Here is a 22788-nt window from a genome sequence, read left to right as displayed (position 1 = left end):
GGGTATATCAAAAATGTTTAAAATCAAGTTTGAAATTTCCGGTTTTCAATAAAAGCATTCGCTTTGAGACATCATTTTAGCGCAAAATTATTTTGTCAAAATTGGTCAAAATTTTCCCACAGTTTCAGAGGAATTTGATAAAACACTTCAATACCAAAATAATACAAAAATGTGTCATCCTGACTTTGAAAATTTTCCACAATTTCAAGTAATTTCTTTAGGAGGTATATCAAAAATGTTTAAAATCAAGTTTGAGGTTTGAGGGTCCAGGAATACCAAAATTTAGTATTGATATCAGAGAAAGGTATTATTACGTATTTCCCTTGTTATTTACTCATGCTCGGGACAGAGGATAATTCCCGAGATTAGCGAGAGCGTTATTTTCATAGGTTCATTTTCAAAACAGTTCATCAACCAAAAAAAAAGTGGCGATATCGAGACTCGAACCCAAAACCTTCGACATATCAAACCGCGCCTTTTCCGTATCGGCAACCAAAGTTCGATGACCATGAGGTGGTCATTTGCCAATATAATCCACTCAATGGGATAAACTGTCATGCTTTTACAGGAATTTTTATTTTAAATTTAGGTTTTTTTCAACTTTGTCAATGAAGTACTTTTTTATGTGCATTTGTGCGATCTGAAAATTTTCCAGCTTAAAATTTGAACCATGTCCTAACTTGTCTCCAAATTTCAAAGTGCACAAATATGCACTTTTTGAGTTATGCCATTTTAAACATTTTGATTCATGCAAAAAAATAATGATTTCACATGATTTACACGCTTGGTTAAAAGCACATTATTTACCTGTTGCTGCAGAAATGAAGTACCTGCTATGTATGTTTTAAAATTGATTTGATATTCATGACTGTTGGTACTTAGGTACGTTTTATAAAATTCAAAATACCTTTGCTAAGTATTTTACAGAAACAATTCTTCGAATATTCATATCAGTTAGTTGTTGTGTTCTTTTGAAAATATGGATAGTTATACCGTAGTGTCCCTCTACGATATAACGAAGCACTAGTCTGAATACGTGAGAACTGCTTTCGAGTATATTTGTAAGAATTACAACATTGCAGAACCATCCCATGATCAACTCAGGGAAAAACTACGCATGTTGTTCTGTAGCTTTAAAACGAGGTTTACAAAAGCCCATAGAAGAAGTACCATAAACTGTCTTAAATTCTAAAACACCACAAACACCGTTTTTTATTTGGTGGGGAAGGAGGGGGGGGGGGGTCTTCAAAGAGAGGTGGATTTTAACTCAAGAGGAAGGGGAGGGGGGTTGAAAGTAAACCAGAAACTATAACATAGCATAAGCCGCCATTCCGTGCATCAAATAGACAGAGCTACACCCAAAGGAAAAATATATCTCAAAATCTGCAACATTGGATTTGCTGCAGAAAATGTCACATTTTATAACATTTTTTTGCAGCAAGCCCGTAGATCATTTTTGCCCGCGTGTAAACATGTCAGCGATCTGCAGTTCTCACCAACACATATAATGCTGGCCCGTCCCCGAGCAACACTCCAAAGAGAAGCATATGTTGGTGCTCTTTCACTCACTTTTCATCTAGTGTCCATGGCGCGGTGGTAGCGTGTCGGATCAATAACCAAGAAGTTGGTGGTTCAATCCTCGTTCAGCTAAGTGTTTTTTATTGTGAAATACAATCAAAAAGCCGTCGGTAATGTCGATAATTGTCGGTAACGGGCAAAAATGTCATACCCCTATATCGCAAAAAATGCATGAGGACAGATTTCATGCAGATTCTGATATACTTTGATTCCGCCATGCATCATAATTATGCGACTGCCAGTTGGGTGAAGAATTTTAAAATTCACCACTTTAATGCATTTGAGCCCACATATATGAAAAAAAACGAAAATTTATCCTTTTTTTTTGAAAAAATATCAATTTTCATTTGTTTTTATTATAATAAAGTGCAAACAACACAAAAAAGTCACAAAAAAGTAAAAAAATATTTTTGGCCGCTTGCTTCTATGGAAATACCCCATAGTGCGCTCGTCCCAAACTGTTATTTACTTCTGTTCTTCACTGAGCGATACACGGGCACCGATCGTGAGTACAAACAATAGGGACGTGGCGTTACATCGTGCTGCCACCTGGTTTTTTTAAGCGCAAGAGTGTAAAAGTGCTGAGTCATCGTCTAAAAATAGACGGCGTCCTATCTCGCCCAGCAAAATGAAGTCGATAAAGTAGTCGGTTTCGATGAGAAAAAGTGGAAAATGTGGTCTAAAAATAGCGACGCCATCCCCCTATTGAACGGAGCACAAAAGGGTCAGCAGCAGTGTCCGAGGGGTGCGACACTTGCGAATTCGCAACACGGTTCGTTCTGCCCGTAGTTTGTGAGAGTCCTGCGGACAGTCAAGAATGAGTGATTACGGAGTAGGGGAAGGTGGGGCAAGACGACCATATGGGGCAAGATGAACAATCGCTCGTACGGCCGTAATTTTTACAATTTTGATTATTTCCAGTATGAGGAATTGTTGCTAGCAGTGCTATTAGCTGATTCTACTACCACATAACCGCCAAAACGACGTAAACGCCATGGGGCATAAGATTTAATGAAGTTTTTTTTTAAAAAAAACCTTTGTTTTCTAATAGTATTTGGAAAGTACAAAATAAGGCTTATGGATCGTTATAAGGCTCATTTTATCAAAATGCTATTTTTCCTAGATCAGTAGTGTTCCAACCAATGATTTGCACCTATTAGAAAGTATGATTTATCTTTTGGTTATTTTTGTTGAGAGCTTTTAAAAAATCTTGTTCAGGTGGGGCAAGTGTACCATATGGATTTTTAGTATGGAAAAAATTACGAATTGCTGCAACAACATATTTTATTGGGAAATAAATACAAAAAAGTTCCTTAAAACTGACAATTGTTAATTGTTTAAAAAAAAATCTATACAAAATAAAGTGATACTGTTAAAATTTACTATTTATCATCTAAGTAATTATTTTTTTTCGTAAAAACGATCAAAGGAGAATAGGCGAATTTTGTCCAAGGATGTACACGAACGGGAGAAACTTTATTCGAAAGATCTCACCGAGACATGAAAAAAAGTCTTCTGGACGAACTCTCTAAACCCCGGGGTTCAAAAGTTACAAGTTGTTGAAATTTGAGTATTTTGTACAAAAAAGGTGCAGGTGGTTATGTTACACATGACCAATATGACAAAGAACTTTGTACAAAACAGCTTAAAAAAATATTATTATTTTTATTTATTTTTAAAAATTATTTCCTATTTATTGATTCCTAAATTATTTATTCTAAATTAATGTTTTCAACCATTGGCACCTCGATAGAAATAAATTGCCAAAACATGGTATGGCCACTCTAGGTTGCACCATGTTGTCACATTTCGTGCGAACTATATAAGCTAAGAGATAGCCTCTGAAATTTTTAGTGTTGATCAGGGTTGTTAAAATATCAAAATATCAGCTCTCAGCAACCACAATTATCCCGCCTGAATAATCATGCCTAAAATATAACTGCTCTTCTCTCCTCATTGAAACTCTCAGCGCCGAACATAGCCGAACACGTTTTCGTGTTTACCCACTCGCGATTGACATTTTCCTTTTCTCTCTCATTCCCGCTTCCACGATCATCTTACAGCAACAGCGTTTAATCACAATAGCCGCCACAAAACCAATTCTGCAAACGCAGTTTTACGGGACGTCATGCGTGGTCGGCTCCTAATCGCCATCTCGCGTTCTCTCATTGCTGTTTTTGGAGAGATTGAGAGGCTCCGCGGTGAGAAAAAAATCGTATGAAAAGTGTGATTTGGAACTCAAAAAATCATGATTTTTGGTAAGGGTGTAAACACGAGACACAAGAAGAGATCTCACAAGCTATCGAGAAAAAATAAAAGTGCAACATGGAGTTAAACATTCTGTCAAGCTTCTGTGAAGTTTACCATCACAGTTGCGATAGTTTTACTCCATGTTACCGGCTCCCATCTCTCTTTTTAATTTCTCGATGACGACCGCTATCGAGAAATTAAAAAGAGAGATGTGAGCCGGTAACATGGAGTGAAACTTTCACAGCTGTCATGGAACACTTCACAGCAGCTTGACAGAAAGTTTAACTCCATGTTGCACTTTTAATTTCTCGATACTCTCGGATATTTTTAATGCAGAGATAATCTATTGATAGCTTTTCTATCACTCATTTGCAACACTGGTGTTGATCGAACATCCGTCAGAGACGGAACGACGGTGATAATTTTATTGCTCTCATTATTATTATTGTCATATTTTATTGTTCTCATTAATCTCAATTTATCGATTGACAGTTGTTCCGTTCTTAGAAATTGTTGAATTTACGGACCCACCTTTCAAGACGTTTCAAACACAATTCTACAATTAGTTCAAAACGAATATCTTTCAATTCACCTTACCGAATATAGAAGGGCAACTATATAAAATTGTCTGCCATATTGTTTGAAAACTTTTAATCTCAATATTGTTTCATCCTAGTAATCCTAGTAATTAAATATGTTACATAAAATTTAACACTTCGTTTGTGTATTTTTTGCTGTGCCATATATTTATGCGTCTGCCTCGCGACGCTCAGTGAGCAGTGCCAGATGACTTTTGTAGGGTTCTCTTTTTGACATCCACTTTGTGAGTGCCTACGTTTGTCATGCCAAAATGAGTGCCTCTGTGTTTGTTTTGATACAAAGCATTTACATTTTTTGGGCATCGAAGAAAACATGATTCAGTTATTTTCATCCAGATTCGTTGGCATTAGCGAATGCAAGCCGCGATTAAATTAGTGCGCGATTTTTGCCTTTTTTCGAGGAGGCTGTCGTCGTTTATCTGTAACCTGGTTCTGGCGGACAAAACGGGTTACCAGGACGTGATCGGTTCGCTGGAGCTGTGAATCAGTCAAGATGTTGAAGCACGGCGGGTATGTGCCGTAAAGTCCGAGGAGTTGAATCTATAATTAGCGAATCGGTAAGGAGTTGCAGCTGTTATTTAATTGATTTTAGGACAAACGGTGTTTATTTGCTTTGCAGAGTTGCCTGAAAACAAACGTGAAGTATGCCCGCAGATTCGAGGTCCCCGGGAGTTCTACGGATTGACCGCCTACGGTGACAACGTGCGACATATGATGACCTGGTGCTAGCTATTTCGCGAGGGCGCTCAGTACACCCCAGCGGACGTCCCCTTTCAGAGAATGCTGGTAAATGCAATGCAGTCTAAATAGCAGCAGGTTTTGCACAATAAATGAAAAATAAAATAGAATTTTAGAGGTGTTTATCAAGGAGTTTGTATGTATTTTAATTTTTTGCGGCTAAAACTTCTGCACTACCGGGACGGAAAATGGTGCATCACGATCCTAGTCGTTCCGAGGGCCACGGACAGCATTTTGGATCTATGGCAATTGGAATACGGCAGGTAAGATGCCGCCCAGGAGCGGCAGCTGTTTTCCTCTCTGCTTCTTGGCCTGTTTGTAGATTCTGTCCGGAAACCTCCAGCTCTCTTCATCAGCTCCACGGCGGGATCTGGGCTGCGGAGATCCGAGAGTGTACAGATTCTAGGGGGTGGCGAATACGACAGGCAAGAGGCCGTTCGCGGCTTGTTCTCCTCTGCGCTTGTTGACACCGTTAGCTTGGCCAAAATGTAGATTCTGCGGTTGTCCTTTTGCTCACCAGCTTCCCGGCCGTTCCGAGAGACAGCTCCGGACAGCAGAATGTTTAGATTTCCACACGACCGTGCAAAAACTGGGCTCCTGTGGGTGGAATCTACGACAGGCGAACTCAAGGAGAAAAAACTTCACGTTTCTGGTCGTTCGGACGGAAAGCGCATCACGATTCTGGTCATTCCGGCCATAACAGTTGTAGGGGTTGGCGAATACGACAGGCAAGAGGCCGCTGCTCGTTTTCCTTTCCGCTTCTTGACACCGTCGACTTGGCCAAAATGAAGATTCTGCGGTTGTCCTTGACGGTGGCCTTCTGCTATTCGGTTCACTGGCCGTTCCGAGGGCCAGCAGTTGCCGGTTTTGGGCAGCTGTGGGGTAGAGCACAAGAGGCGACGGCTAGGGCGACGGGGCTTCTTCGCGACCGGGACGGAAGTTGCTTCACTTTTGGGTCGTCGGACGGAAAATGCACCACGACACCGTCCACTTGGCCAGCAGGTCCAGGTTCGCGCTGTAGGGGTGGCGTCCGCGACACAAAACTTAGCTTCCGAATCAGCTTTTTAAGGACCAGAGATTTCACGGGTGACAGCAGGGTACCCTGTCCTTTTTTTTCTTTCTTTATTTGTTTGGCCAGTGTCTTGTTGAAATGTTTTGCGAGACTAAATAAGGCTGCAAATTTGATAAACAAAATTCGTTCTCATATCTGGTCAACTTTTTATCCTGTAAATTTGTTTTACAATAAGCAGGTATCCATTTTTATTTTCAAAAGTGCCTAATAAAAAAAAATAGGAAATAAAAAAAATCTAGAGTTTTTTTGAAAAGGTCCTATAAACTATTGTCTTTCATATGTTTATAGGACCTATTCAAAAAACTCAATCTTGCAGGCAGGCAGGTTGACCAGGTCTGAAGAGAAAAAAATCAGGCAAAACAGTCAGGAAAAATCAGCAAACCAGCATAGCATAATTCCAAAGTTTTTTTTTTTCAATAGGTCCAAACATATGAGACAGAATATCTTATAGGACCTTTTGAAAAGAAAACTCTAGAATTTTGCTGACAAATCGTTTATTTTCACATCGCTGATTGAAAAGGGTCTGGTACCATCAGGTGTTTCATTTACCTTTTTTATGGATTGCTACTGCAACATGTTTTCCTTGAAATAAGTTATCCTTAAATTCCATTTACAATTTTGACTGAAACGTTGGTTAACATGTAAATAATTAATCATACATTTTCGAATTCACAGTGTAGTTAAATTATGAGTCGATCTGGTATATTTCGTAAACTCAAAATATTTATTTCATGAAATTATTTAAATTAGCTCTACTTCGGTAATGGGATCTGGTAAGGCCGAGCCGGCTTTTATTATTACATTTTTCTTAAATCTCAAATGTGTAGCCAAGAATTTTCTTTTCATTATAAATTTGGGATCATCCCTTTGCCAAATCTAAAATCCCCCTCGTGGACTTTTTAATATAGAGAGTGGACATGTAAGTGACAAAAAATTGGACCAACAACAGGAAGTAAGGGAGCATTATTTTATTACGTTACGCAAAATTTGGGATTTTTGATCCCCTCCCTCCCCTCCGTAACAAACCGTAACAGTTGAGCGATGCCCCCTACCCCGCCTGTAACGCGTAACTCAAGATCTTTTTTGCAAATTTTTATGAAAATTTTGCGTTACGTAACAGAATTTTTCATCACTCCCCCCTCTCCCAATTTTCGTAACATTTCGTAACAGACGCCGAAACTCCCTCCCCCCTAACTGCGTTACGTAATTAAAGAACACTCGCTAAGCAAATGTTTGGCAAAGTGAACAATTCTGGAGTTTTTTTGTTTTTGAAAAGGTCCGATAAACTAAATTTCCAGTTTTTGATTTTTGGGTGTTTTAGAAACGGCCTTGAGTCACCCTAAAAGTTAAACTTGGAAATTTGGTTTATTAGGCCTTTTCAAAATAAACTCGCAAGTTTTTTTTTAGTTTGCAGCCGCAAAAGAAATAAATCCCTCACGGCTTCCAAAAGAGACTGGATTTCTTAGGGGTCCAGACTCCCACCATGAGCATTGCTAGTAGCGAACTAGCAAGCAATTTGAAATGAAGATCAACTCTTTCGTGAGAATGGTGGTTCTAAAAAGGACCATTTTATTTTGATGATGCGCTCCACTGCAACTCCGGGTCGATCCTTGACTGGCTGTTCCGGGTGGTCCTCCAAACTGCTTCCTCTGCGTGGCCAGTTCGATGTCCAGGGTAAACTTCTTATTTTACTTTAAAACCCAGGCCACTTTAAGATATTGTAGCCATAGTGCGTTAGCGATGGCTACAACGTCACGAAAATGACGTAGGAACATATATGAAGAGCCGACTGGAGGAAAACAGGAGGACATTGAATGTAGAGAGTCGCCAGCGCATCAAGCATCTCTCTTTCACTCCCTCCGTTATCTGCCGTGGCCATGAGTCACGATGTGCCCTCTTCCACAGCCAGATATATTCTGAGCTTGAGTATGTAGCGAAACCAATATTTATAATTTTTGTGTCGGCAACAGCTCCCAAAAAGGCGGAGCATAGCTTTCCTATAGAAAAGAAGATTACCAAGAAGAATGTGAAGAAAGTTGGTTGGCTTCCAAAAAGGCGGGGCATAGCTCTCGTATACTCGAAGTAATGCGAAGAAGAAGACCGTCACGTAACGTTTTCGCTTCGCGAAAATTTTGGATTGACACCGCAGATAGAGCCCTTAGGACAAAGTTCTTTGTCAAAATCGTATTTTTGCTATTTCTAAAATCACTTCTGAAATTCTTATTTTATTATGGATGATCATCGATCATATTGACTTCATTCGATCAGCAAAAACTATTAGTTCTGATATGTTTTAGCATGATTGAAGCATGACTGCTCTTGTCTTTATCCGTTTGAACCGTTTGTGCAAGAGGCATACCATAGAAACAAGTCGAAACTTGAAGATTTTGAAAACGGATCCTACCCAGACTGCTTCAGTGAGTATGGAAGGCTACAGTGCATTGTTGTAACAACTTATTGAGATGATCTGGGTCGTCCAAGATTTTTTTTGGAGTTAAGACCAGTGGGTCTACCGCCGTAACAAGCAAGAGATCAGTGATTTTTTACCACTGATAATAACCGCAATGCTCCAGTGAGTCTAGTAGACTATTTTGCTAATGTGTAGACATGTAGGGTGGTCCAAATCCGGTTTTTTTCGGGGTTACCCCCTAAAATCAAAGATTGACCCATCACGAGGCTAAATTCGTAAATGGTAAGTAAACATAATAATAATTCAATCATTTAAAAAAATGTTCAGGTAATACAAATTAGGTAGTTTGCTTTAAAAAAAATAAACTATGTCTAATGCAACTTTTCTTCATTTTTGTCAGTTTACCTGTAATTTTGTTGTTGTTTTTTTTAAAGAAAATTCAACTACAATATCCCTATTTAAAAAATTACTCAATAACAACAGATGACGATTCATGGATGAACTAATTCATCGACATTTTTATTCTCTCTCACACGCTCTGATAATATGATACCTTTTGTTAATCACATATAACATGTATTTTAGTTGAAAATTATAATAATGATGATATGTCACATGAAAGGACTTTTTCTATACTCAGTACACTTCCTCCGAGGCCAACGGTAACCGGTTCCGGAATGGTCCGATCGGGTCAAAGGGCACCGGCATGATAATGGATGATTAATGATTTCAATTTGACGAAGTTTGATTATCACACTCGTCGGAACCATTTGCGTGGTACATTGAAATCGGTTCCGGAGTGACCACAGATACCCTGAACTGACCCAATATAGTTAGTATACCTATGTACTACAAACAACGTCTCATAACATTGGCTCAAATGACGATTGAACAACAAAAACTTTTAAAAACATACTTGACGGATGTTCCGGGTTGCCGGAACCGGTGGAAACTTTGGACAAATTACCTCACCAGGAACTCATAGTCACAGTTAATACCCGTAAAATTCAACTGGAAGTAACCCGCTAGATGTTACCGTTTGGGAGATACAGGCCCTCAAAGTCGGGGCCTCAAAAAGATTAACGCGTTAATTAACGACGTTAATTCAAAATTCCTAAATTCCTAAATTCCTAAATTCCTAAATTCCTAAATTCCTGAATTCCTAAATTCCTGAATTCCTAAATAACTAAATTCCTAAATTCCTAGATTCTTAAATTCCTAAATTCCTAAATTCCTGAATTCCTAAATTCCGAATTTCCTAAATTCCTAAATACCTAGATTCCCAAATTCCTAAATTCCAAAATTCCTAAATTCTAAAATTCCTAAATTCAAAAATTCCTAAATTCAAAAATTCAAAAATTTCTAAATTCTCAAATTCCTGAATTCCTACATTCCTTAACTCGTAAATTCCTAAATTCCTAAATTCCTAAATTCCTGAATTCCTAAATTCCTAAATTCCTAAGTTCTGGGTTCCTAAATTCCTGGTTCCTGGGTTCCTAAATTGGGTTCCTGGGTTCCTGGGTTCTGGGTTCCTGGGTTCCTAAATTCTAAATTCCTAATTCCTCCTAAATTCCTGGGTTCTGGGTTCTGGGTTCCTAAATTCCTCCTGGGTTCTAGGTTCCTGGGTTCCTGGGTTCTGGGTTCCTCTAAATTCCTGGGTTCCTAAATCCTAAATCCTGGGTTCCTGGGTTCTAAATTCCTAAATTCCTAAATTCCTGGGTTCCTGGGTTCCTGGGTTCCTGGGTTCTGGGTTCTGGGTTCTAAATTCCTAAATTCCTGGGTTCTGGGTTCTAACCTAAATTCTAATCCTGGGTTCCTGGGTTCCTTCCTGGGTTCCTGGGTTCCTGGGTTCTGGGTTCCTGGGTTCCTGGGTTCTGGGTTCTGGGTTCTGGGTTCCTGGGTTCCTCTTCTTTCCTGGGTTCTAAATTCTAAATTCCTGGGTTCCTGGGTTCCTAAATTCTGGGTTCCTAAATTCCTAAATTCCTGAATTCCTGGTTCCTAAATTTCCTAATTCCTAAATTCCTAAATTCTAAATTCCTCCTAAATTCCTAAATCTCCTCTAAATTCTGGGTTCCTAAATTCCTAAATTCCTAAATTCCTAAATTCCTGGGTTCCTAAATCTGGGTTCTAAATTCTAATTCCTAAATTCCTGGGTTCCTGGGTTCCTAAATTCCTAAATTCCTGGGTTCCTAAATCCTGGGTTCCTGGGTTCCTGGGTTCCTGGGTTCCTGGGTTCCTGGGTTCTAAATTTCTAATTCCTGGGTTCCTGGGTTCCTGGGTTCCTGGGTTCCTGGGTTCTAAATTCCTGGGTTCCTGGGTTCCTAAATTCCTGGGTTCCTAAATTCCTGGGTTCCTGGGTTCCTGGGTTCTGGGTTCCTAAATTCCTAAATTCCTAAATTCCTAAATTCCTAAATTCCTAAATTCCTAAATCCTAAATTCTAAATTCCTAAATTCCTAAATTCCTTTATTCCTAAATTCCTGGGTTCTAAATTCCTGAATTCCTGGTTCCTGAATTCCTAAATTCCTGGGTTCTGGGTTCCTGGGTTCCTATTCCTAAATTCCTTCCTAAACCTTCCTGGGTTCCTGGGTTCCTAAATCCTGGGTTCCTAAATTCCTAAATTCCTAAATTCCTAAATTCCTAAATTCCTAAATTCCTAAATTCCTAAATTCCTAAATTCCTAAATTCCTAAATTCCTAAATTCCTAAATTCCTAAATTCTTAAATACCTAAATTCCTAGATTCCTAGATTCCTAAATTCCTAAATTCCTAAATTCCTAAATTCCGAATTTCCTAAATTAATAAATTCCTAGATTCCCAAATTCCTAAATTCCAAAATTTCTAAATTCCTAAATTCAAAAATTCAAAAATTCAAAAATTCAAAAATTTCAAAATTCCCAAATTCCTGAATTCCTACAATCCTTAACTCGTAAATTCCTAAATTCCTAAATTCCTAAATTCCCAAATTCCTAAACTCCTTAATTCCTAAATTCCTAAATTCCTTAATTCCTTAATTCCTAAATTCCTAAATTCCTAAATTCCTACCTTCCTAAATTCCTGGGTTCCTGGGTTCCTGGGTTCCTGGGTTCCTGGGTTCCTAAATTCCTAAATCCTAAATTCCTAAATTCCTAAATTCCTAAATCCTAAATTCCTAAATTCCTAAATTCCTGAATTCTAAATTCCTAAATTCCTGAATTCCTAAATTCCTAAATTCCTAAATTCCTAAATTCCTAAATTCCTAAATTCCTAAATTCTTAAATTCCTAAATTCCTAGATTCCTAAATTCCTAAATTCCTAAATTCCTGAATTCCTAAATTCCGAATTTCCTAAATTAATAAATTCCTAGATTCCCAAATTCCTAAATTCCAAAATTCCAAAATTCCTAAATTCAAAAATTCAAAAATTCAAAAATTTCTAAATTCCCAAATTCCTGAATTCCTACAATCCTTAACTCGTAAATTCCTAAATTCCCAAATTCCTAAACTCCTTAATTCCTAAATTCCTAAATTCCTTAATTCCTTAATTCCTAAATTCCTAAATTCCTAAATTCCTAAATTCCTAAATTCCTAAATTCCTAAATTCCTAAATTCCTAAATTCCTAAATTCCTAAATTCCTAAATTCCTTAATTCCTAAATTCCTAAATTCCTAAATTCCTAAATTCCTAAATTCCTAAATTCCTAAATTCCTAAATTCCTAAATTCCTAAATTCCTAAATTCCTAAATTCCTAAATTCCTAAATTTTTAAATTCCTAAATTCCTAAATTCCTAAATTCCTAAATTCCTAAATTCCCAAATTCCCAAATTCCCAAATTCCTAAATTCCTCAATTCCTTAATTCCGAATTTCCTAAATTCCTAGTTTCCCAAATTCCTAAATTCCAAAATTCCAAAATTCCTATATTCCTAAATTCCGAAATTCCTAAATTCCTAAATTCCCAAATTCCTAAATTCCTAAATTCCTAAATTCCTAAATTCCTAAATTCCTAAATTCCTAAATTCCTAAATTCCTAAATTCCTAAATTCCTAAATTCCTAAATTCCTAAATTCCTAAATTCCTAAATTCCTAAATTCCTAAATTGCCAAATTCCCAAATTCCCAAATTCCTAAATTCCCTAATTCCCAAATTCCCAAATACCCAAAATCCCAAATTCCCAGATTCCCAAATTCCCAAATTCCCAAATTCCTAAATTCCTTAATTCCTAAATTCCTAAATTCCCAAATATCCAAATTTCCAAATTCCCTAATTCCCAAATTCCCAAATTCCTAAATTCCCAAATTCTTAAATTCCTAAATCTCAAAATCCCACATTATCAAGCTCTTGAATTCCTTAATGTTCCAATTCCGATATTCTCAAATTTCTAAAATAACATAATACCAAGTTCCTAAAATCACAAATTCCCTAATTTGGATTCGGGATTCCCAGATTCAGAAAATCCCAAATTCCCAAAAACTCCACATTCTTTAATTCCCAGATTCCCATATTTCCTGATTGCCAAACACTAATTTCTTGTATTCCCAATTCCCATATTCCAAACAAACACACACACACACACTCACACAAAGATTAGTTTTTTAATTAATGATGTATTTTTTACCTCAATAAATAAAAAAACTAAACAACTGTTTTACTGAACCAAAAGAAATATCCAACGGTCAATTCAAAAACCAAAACCAACGGTCAATTCAAAAATCGATTAAACCGTTCGAGATGGCTGCGTGCTTTTTGTTTTGCCAGGCGTCACCAACCGTGACGACTCAAAATCGACAACATTGTTCTCGATTTTGTTGCAAATGTTACCGGACGACTGGTCGACAACATTCTGAAACGAATTTCAGAACGAATCCAGAACAATGTTGTCGATTTCCCGGACAGGATTTCTATCCGTGAAATAAGATACCTGAAACAGAAATGCCAACAGAGACTAAACTTCCTCCGAACAATCACGGGTACGTGGTGGGGTGCACACCCCACGGACCTCATTAGGCTATACCAAACGACGATACGTTCAGTTTTGGAATACGGATGTTTTTGCTTTCAATCCGCCGCGAAAATACACATGATCAAACTTGAAAGAATACAGTATCGTTGTCTGCGCATTGCCTTAGGATGCATGCACTCAACTCATACGCTGAGCCTAGAGGTACTTGCGGGCGTTCTTCCGCTGAAAACCAGATTGTATCAGCTCGCTCACAGAACGTTGATTCGTTGTGAGATTAGGAATCCATTAGTGATCCAGAACTTCGATCTTCTTCTCGACAAAAATCCTCAGACTAGGTTTATGACTATCTATCACAACCACATAACCAAGGAAATCTCACCTTCAAACTTTACTCCCAACCGCAGCACAATAAGCAGCACGCATAACCCATCAGTTTTATTTGATTTATCTATGCAACAAGAAATAAAGATGATACCAGCAAGTCAACTTTCGCAATTAGTACCGCATATTTTTTCGTCTTGCAGCGACCACAAATTTAAATCATTAAATTTGTCCATTTTTCGAACCTCACCACAGTTCTGACCATGCGCGCTTACGCAAGCATAAATAATTTTACACGTCGACTCGCGTTGCGCGACAAATAATTAAGCTTATGTACAGGTGTGGATCATGAGTCATTCTCACCTGAAAAGCCCTTAATTAAATTTCGCCAATTGTTAGGCAATCAAAAAAATGGTTAAGCTTTCAATTATGAATGTGCGATGTTATTCCACAGGGGAAATTGAGGGTGTGGCTTAACCAAATTCATTGGCATGTTTGTTCAATGGAGAATTCGACCTTCTCATTATTGACCTACATTTTTGAGAATGTTTGAGGAACATAATTTTGATATTCCAATAACATAATTTAAAGTTTCACGACAAGGGTTCGAACTCATGACTTCCGATTTTGAGGTGTACTCACGATACCATACGGAAAGTCATGAAGAATTGCAGAAGTCTGCATAATTTAATTCATGAGGTTCATCGATGCTTCTCATCGAAACGGACCACTTTTAGCAGAACAAAATTTAGTAGAGTTTTCGGGGACTGACTACACCCAAAATTCAGAGTCGAGATAATCGTTCTCTCAAAATTTATTGAGGGCTCAGTGCCAAAATCGATAGAATAATGGTACCAACTCACACCATCATAACAAATGAGTTCATTCGTTAGAATCAATAAATCTCCAACAAGTGTCATACATCGACTTCTGACTTCTCCTTGGTCACCAAGCTGTGGTGGCCGAGGCAGCTAAGTCATTGGTTTGGTTTGTCAAAGGTCTCTGGTTCGATTCCCGTTGTCGACACTTTTGGTTTTTTGTTCGACGGATGAACTTTTTTTCCAAATGAACCTCGAGAGAATAGTTCTATCGCCCATCTCGAGCTGTGTTCTCTGCGTCCGTGAATGGTACCACTATTCTCTCGACTCGAGACCCTCATTCTCTCAGACTAGCGCTGCCAGTTTTAGGTGTATAAAAACCCAAAATTCTTGAGGAGGTTGGTTAGTTCCAGTCAGTTCCAGCCAGTTCAACCCCAGTCCAGTTCCAGATCCTGAAGACGCCCCAGACCAGCCGGACCCGCCAGCAGCCACCAGTAGCAGAGGCCCCAGTCCAGCCGAGCTTAGCGGTGGAGGCCGCAGTCCGCCGTGAAAAGTCCGTCGGAACGTAGCCGCCGTGAAGAGTCCACCCGGGACTTAGGAGTTCGGGGTCTGGCATGGCTCGGCGAAGAGGTCTGGAGGACAAGTCTGGCTTCAACGTAGAGAATTGGCTCGACGAAGGTCTTAATGAAATTAGCAACAAAAAGTTGAGTGATGTGATCGTGCGCGTAAAAGTTGAGAAAGTTACCGCAAAAATGTAATCTTTAAAAAGTGTAATATACAAATAAGTGAAGTTTACTGATCTGTTTTGACTCTACAAGTAAATATCACAAAAATCCAGAAAGCCTAAACCGCTCGGGCACGTTCAGTCTAAATATAACCATATTAAGGCGGAAAACATGTTCTACACAGACGGATCGCTAATCGAAGGGTCCACAGGCTTCGGGGTATTTAATACGAAAGTAAGTGCCTTCCACAAACTTCAAAATCCTGCTACAGTATACGTAGCAGAACAAGCTACAATTCATTATGCACTAGGGATCATTAACCTGCCCAAGTAACATTTTAAGCTTTATCAAAGCTGTCACAACCGCTATTAAACCTATCAGCCAAAACCAACATTAAAACCACCAAGTCGTAACAGCCTCCCCAGAACCCCGATAAACCTCACTTAAAACCCAAAAGGACCTCCGCAAAAGGTTGTTACGGCCTATTTATAAAACCCACATAGGAGTTCAAGGCTTTACAACGAAATCCTAACAACCTCCTTAAAGCCTTGATAAAGCCTTTGTTAAAACCTTGTTAGGAGTTAGGGAAAATGACATTTCATACGTCTTCATGCGTTTGAAATTATGGAGATGGTTGTCAAAAATGGTGATGATGATATGATAGATATTGGAGGTAATTGAAATAATTTCAAACCTTATTTCTCGAAATTGGTGGCTCAAATTCAGCTGCGGTTAAAATTTTATTGATGATTGTAGGGGGAGATAGAGCCAAAAAAATCAACTCGCTTCATCAAAAATCATTATTTTGTAATCATAGTTTTTAATGTTAAAAAATATTGTATTGCAAATCTTTGCAAAAAATGTTCAAATTATGTTTGAACTTCCGTGGCTATGCTAACGATGTCACAAATTCATCATAATTGTGTGTTTTCATCAAATTTATGATTTTTCATTTTTTTTCTGCCAAGATGGCGGTCAATCATATTCAATCAGAGCACGCGTTTAGCGCCATATTTATGCACTGCTTTTTGGCCGCGATAAATGCTCTATTAGGAGCTTATGGTTTTAAGTGAGCTTATTGCATGCCTAATGGCACTTGACAGCTACAACACCCTTGGTTTTAACAAAGCATGCGATAAAACCGTTTGGCAAGGCATTGCCATCTGGTTTTCAAGCCTCTATTAAAACTTTCATAAAACCTTATTGAAAGCCAGTCGGCTTTTATTTTCACCCGGTTGGTTGCGGTGAATGCCCAAATAAAACTATTAAGCAATCAAGATGCTACAATAAAACCTTAATAAAACTTGGTGGTGGCTAGTTGGTTTAAAAATGTTACTTGGGTGCAGCCACAAGATCACTAAAACATATTTTCTGACAGCCTTAGTACAATTGAGGCTCTCCGGTCGTTGAAATCACCCAATTTCTCGTCGTTCTTTTTTCATAAAATTAAAGAAATCATGAGTTTACTGGTAGAGAAAAAATATAAAATTACTCTTGTTTGGATCCCTTCTCATTGTTCTGTATTAGGAAATGAGAAAGCGGACTCGTTGGCAAAGCAAGGTGCCTTGGAAGGAACCACTTACGATCGTATTATCACTTATGACGAATATTATACAATCCCTCGTCAAGAATCTCTTTAAGCTGGCAAACCAAATGGGACAAAAGCGAAATGGGTCGATGGCTTTACTCTATCAGGCCAAAAGTTTCTACAACTTCGTGGTTCAAACACATGAATGTTGAAAGGGATTTCATACGCGTAATATCAAGATTAATGTCAAACCACTACCTACTCAAAGCTCACTTATATCGGATTAACTTAAAAGATGACAATCTCTGCGGTTGTGGAGAGGGTTATCACGATATCGAACATATTGTTTGGAACTGTCCAGAGAACCTTCACGCTAGATCTCAACTCTTAGACTCCCTTAGGGCCCAAGGAAGACAATCAGACTTCCCTTGTGGTACGCAAATTGTAGCCACGAAGGAATCCGTCCGATAACCGTCCCACGGGTTTGTTAATTAGCAAACGGTTTATGCGCCACCTCCGTAGAGGACCGACTTGCCTGGTTTATGCCCGACTAGACCCAGCCGCAGGGCGGGTCGTTTTGTAAAACCTGAAATGAATGGGGGAACGTTCAAGGGACTCAAAATGGGTAAGAGGTACTCCGCTTCGCGTGTGATGACTCCAAAATATCCAAAACTGAACGGGGCAACCCGTTGTCCGTCCGAACAACCAATCACCTGTTCGCTCTGGATCCTCACAGGATAATTTCTACCCCCGCACCAATCGCTGCGACGGGAAAAGACCCCAGGCTGAGATTCCCAAGCAGCCTTGCACTTGGAGTAAAACAACAGTAACAAAAACGTGGAGACGTCGAATGCGAAGCGAGAGACCTCTAGACCCGTGCAACTAATCTGGCGAGAGAGACATTGCGTTCACCAAAAACAACTACGCTAACAACGTCTTGGGGGAGGTGAAAAACGAAATATATTGCATGCTAAATGTGGGTTTTAATTGTACATTTTTAACCTAGGTTTAAGTTACATGTTTGTAGTGTCCTACGTGTTCATTTCCTCTTCTCTTCTTGGTTCTCTCTCTCTACTAACTATCTGTGTGCGGATTTGTTCTTAGGCTTGGTTACGTTAGCCCGGAGGTCACAGGTGCAACGGTGACCAACGGAACTAGGCTCGGGAAAGGGCAACGAGCCTTAGAAAATGTGTGTGTGTGTTTTTGGCAACTCGGACGACGTCTACGAGTGCGTACGCATGCGGTTTTTACGTAACAGGTGAGTACTCACGGACCGGTTTCGTTGATTGGCTTACGCGTCGCTAGTGCACCACGCGGTGCGATATTCTTCTGGAGCAGATGAATGGCGCGCGATCTTAAGGGGGCGGCCTGGTTGAAATCGGGCTTGGCCGGCTGGCCGGCCTGGTGGACGGGTCGCCTCCTTCGGGAACCTGGACGGCGCGTGATCACGTGGACCGACGTCTACGGTATGGTGAACTCTGGACCAGCGGCTGGACAGGAACGGCTGGCGCGATGGATGGCTCTCCCTGGAGCCACGTGTAGCGTGTGGTCTCCCTTCCGGATCCCAGTGGGACTTCCGGGGCTCGATCGCTGAGACCGCGGGGTCAGCAGGGCGGCTAAGGCTTTTGGTGGCGGTGTGGCGAGCACGAGCTGGTAGGAGGCGGTTGGTTCCGACTCTAGAACAGAACGCCGTCGTCGGCTGTTTGGTGACGATTAACACACATCACACATCAACACACACACTAGGTACTTTACCTTTTAATTCCTCTTCGCACACAGAATCGGACCGCACAAACTACTAGCTAAGCTAAGGTTGGACACTACAGGAAAGATCAAGGATTAACTACACAAATCTACAGATCACTCGTTTCACTCGAGTTACCGTCACTAAACACACCGGGGGGCTAGACTACTGGATCGGCGCTGCTGCCTCTTCCGCGACTCAGGACCAAGTGGACGAGTAGAAATTGTAACTTTCCTCAGAAAGCGTCATTAGGGAAAGGTTGAACGGAAGTACGTAATTTCGTGAGAAATTTCGTAGTTTCGAGTAACGAATTTACCCGAACAGATTTTGGGAATATTACTGAAGGCATCTCGTTCCCTCTTACACATTTGTCATCTGGCTTTCCTGTTCTAATTCATTCCAGGCTTTCCTAGAGGGCTTGATAGTGCAAGTTCCTCTCAGCAGGTTTAACCCAGCAAGTCTTCCCATACGTGGTGGTGCAAGTTGTGCTTTCTCCAGGACTGTTTGGCTTATCGGACGGATTGGCGGGGGTGTGAGGAAGTGAGGTGTAGCACTGTTCTACTAAAGCTTGCCATGTGCTAGCTTCGACACAAACCCTTGATTCAGTTGGACTTGTTTATATTAAACAAGCTCTTCCCGGCAAACTTCGTCCTGTCCTTTTTTGGTTTCCGGAATCGGTTCCAGAGTGGCCAAAGATGTAACTTTTTGGCGTAAGAACCTTCCTTGGACTTATACGAACCCAACGCAACAAAGAGCACCTCGATCCGACGTTCCGTGTTGAATTGATTCGCGTTCGAACAAAACCGTCGAAATTTTTTATATATATAGATTATTATAGCTAAATGAAAAACAACTAAACAAATAGAGTGACCATGTTACACCCTGTTCGTGACATTTTGGCAAGTCAAGATGTGCCACATCTTCTCTGCTTGTACCGCTTCCTAAAGTCGCTCTCTTGATGCAGTTTTGGGAGAACGCCGAAAATTTGATGATTTGAGCGAGGGGCGATATCTAAAAGGCCTCGCCATCGGCGAGGAAACGAGAAAATACCATGTCTATAATTTTTAAGTTATCGCAGTTTTAGTGAAAATAGTCGATTTTTGCCGATTTCGTCATTTCCTGATTTTTCGCGTATCTTGGAAACCTACGGTTCGGCATCGCAATTTTTTTGTTATGTTATGTGAAATTTTCCGAGGAATCCGATTAAAATATTTTCAGACATAGGCTCTTTGGTCCAGACCCGGTCAAAACGCCATTTTAAGTTTTCATACGACTTTTTTCAAATGTTAAGCTAGATTTTTGAATCTTCTTACTATTTGCAATTTGCTGAGTGACTCGTCAATAATTTCCGTCCAACGAACGGCTTTTTCTCATGAACCAGAAGTCTTCATTAATGTTCGATGCATCAACCACATCGATTAAAGTTTAAAACAAACACTCATTTCAGAATACATCAGTTGGCTGGCGCGCATCCTGGAGATCGACGAGAAAAATGCAAGAATAACATCAAAGCGTCACACTCACACATGAAACGCAACAGGAAAAAAAACAAAGGAGGCCCACCACCAAGTGTGTGTGGAGCAGCTGTTCTTTTTTTCCACCAGCCTTGACGTCGATAAAGCAGTTTATTTTTGTGCGAGCTTTCGGCGAGGCATTAAATCAGCATCAATGTGCGCCACAGTGGGTCTCGTGGCGCAGGGGTAGCGGCTTCGGCTGCCGATCCCGATGATGCTATGAGACGCGGGTTCGATTCCCGCCTTATCCACTGAGCTTCTATCGGATGGTGAAGTAAAACGTCGGTCCCGGTTTCTCCTGTCTCGTCAGAGGCGCTGGAGCAGAAATCCCACGTTAGAGGAAGGCCATGCCCCGGGGGGCGTAGTGCCAATAGTTTCGTTTTTTTCGTGCGCCACTGGAAATATTTCACAAGGGAAAAGTGCTGATTAAATGTTTTGAAGCATTATTTGGTGGTATTAAATGCCAATATAATGCTGATTTAATGCAGCTATTTAGTGCTTCGCGGTTACTTGGGTCGTCTTAGATGAAATTCGAGATTCTTGCATGTTTTGATAGTATCAACAGCCCTACCAAACTTATGGGTCATTCCATTTGAAGCGGAACAGTATTTGAAAATTACCCTCTCCGATCCTGCTCAAATTTGGCAGGGCTGTTGATACTATCAAAACATGCAAGAATCCCGAATTTCATCCAAATCGGACCACCCCTTCCATTTTTGTACCTCCCCAAAAATTCGACTTTTTGGCGATTTTTGACCAAACCTCCTAGTTTCAAACGGCTATAGCTCAGGAACCACAAATCTTAGAAGGTCGGTCTTAGACTCAATTTTGAAGGAAATTGGACGTAGAATCCATTTCCGTGATCAAAATGTTGATTAATTTGTTTTTTTCCACCTGTATTGCGCAATTGAAAACTTTAAACGGCCGTATCTCAAAACACCCCAACTTATTTTTTTTATTTGATCGGAAGGTGTCGAAATCATCGCAGCTAAATTTGGGGAATTAGCCGCTTTGCAGCAGATCAAACTTTGTGATTTTCTTACATTTTTCAGTTCTATACTTTCCAGAAATCCTTTTCCTACTCCTTGCGATCGTCCTTCACTAGAGTACAACGTATTTTTTTTTATTTTTTGTATCGTGCACTAGGCCTTCCCAAAAAAATGAAAAGTTGTCAAATCTTCGTTGCTCACCCCTAGAATGATAGATTAGGATGTCAGGAACAATGTTTTCATACATCAAAAAATTCCCAAAAATGGTTTACAACTCGCGCGCGGAGCTTGAACGAAAAAAGTGCATTTTTCGAGTATTTTTCAGAAATGCGCGTAACAATCATACTAAAGTCATTCAAATTTGGTCGCCTTGGGCTTCAAGTTATAGTTTAATGTCCCCTGAACAAATTCCTGTACAGACATGGTCCATAAAAGCTTGTGTTTGGGCATGGCAGGGCGTTTTAGGGAGAAAAATTAGTATTTTTTAGCCTAAAAATTTCAAAAATCACTCCCCAAAACGAACCAAAAAATTTTGCAGCCAAAACTAATGCATTCAGCTTATAGGAAATTTTAGGGAGATCATTTTGCTTTTTTTTACATTTAATTTATGTCCATGCAAAGCCGAGATATTTGCATTTTAGTGAACAAAAAGTGACGAATTTTCAAAATTCTTGGTATATAAGCGTTTTTAGCATAAAACTTTAGCTACTATGATTACAAACGGGAAGGCATATATTTTGGATATAATTATTTTGCTCGCTCAAAAACGACATTTGTTAATAACATTTCATTAAAAAACATGAGATTTTCTCACAATGTGACGTAAACGACATATTTATAAGTACTGTTCTGTGCTCTTCTCGATATGAACAGATAAAGCTCTAATGGGTAACTTTTTTTGAAAAAATAAGTTTTTTTTTTTTAAAATAAACTTGTTTCATTCGACTGTACATACAAAAATCACGTTCACAGCTTGGAGATATGAACTTTAGTAAAATTAATTTTGATTTATGATTATTTGTCGTTTACGTCACATTGTGAGAAAATCTCATGTTTTTTCATGAAATGTTATCAACAAATATCGTTTTTGAGCGAAACAAATGAATATATCCAAAATATATACCTTCTCGTTTGTAATCATAGTAGCCAATGTTTTATGCTAAAAACGCTTAAATACCCAAGAATTTTGAAAATTCGTCACTTTTTGTTCACTAAAATGCAAATATCTCGCCTTTGCGTGGACATAAATTGAATATAAATAAAAGCAAAATGATCTCCGTAAAATTTCCTATAAGGTGAATGCATTAGTTTTGACTGCAAATTTTTTTGGCTTGTTTTGGGGAGTGATTTTTGAAATTTTAGGCTAAAAATACTAATTTTTCTCCCTAAAACGCCCTGCCATGCCCAAACACAAGCTTTTATGGACTATGTCTGTACAGGAATTTGTTCAGGGGACATTAAACTATAACTTGAAGCCCAAGGCGACTAAATTTGAATGACTTTAGTATGATTGTTACGCGCATTTCTGAAAAAAAAAAAACTCGAAAATTGCCCTTTTTTCATTCA

At 39.3% G+C, this 22788-nt stretch overlaps 1 protein-coding gene and 1 long non-coding RNA gene across 5 annotated transcripts in view; both read right to left on the bottom strand.

Annotated features, from left to right (window-relative positions):
• Window positions 1–22788, bottom strand: part of LOC119766543 (ubiquitin-like modifier-activating enzyme ATG7) — a 331454-nt gene that overhangs the window by 57702 nt on the left and 250964 nt on the right. The gene's annotated exons all lie outside the window — the stretch shown is intronic.
• LOC119766544 lies at window positions 18465–19115 on the bottom strand. The gene is made up of 3 exons (XR_005276970.1): window positions 18858–19115; window positions 18731–18795; window positions 18465–18674 (listed from the first exon to the last, which is right to left on the bottom strand). It is a non-coding gene; the product is annotated as an uncharacterized LOC119766544 (long non-coding RNA).

Source organism: Culex quinquefasciatus, chromosome 2 (genome assembly GCF_015732765.1).
Source record: "Culex quinquefasciatus strain JHB chromosome 2, VPISU_Cqui_1.0_pri_paternal, whole genome shotgun sequence".
In the NCBI taxonomy this organism is placed as follows: Eukaryota; Metazoa; Arthropoda; class Insecta; order Diptera; family Culicidae; genus Culex; species Culex quinquefasciatus.
This window is presented reverse-complemented; position numbering and strand designations above follow the sequence as displayed.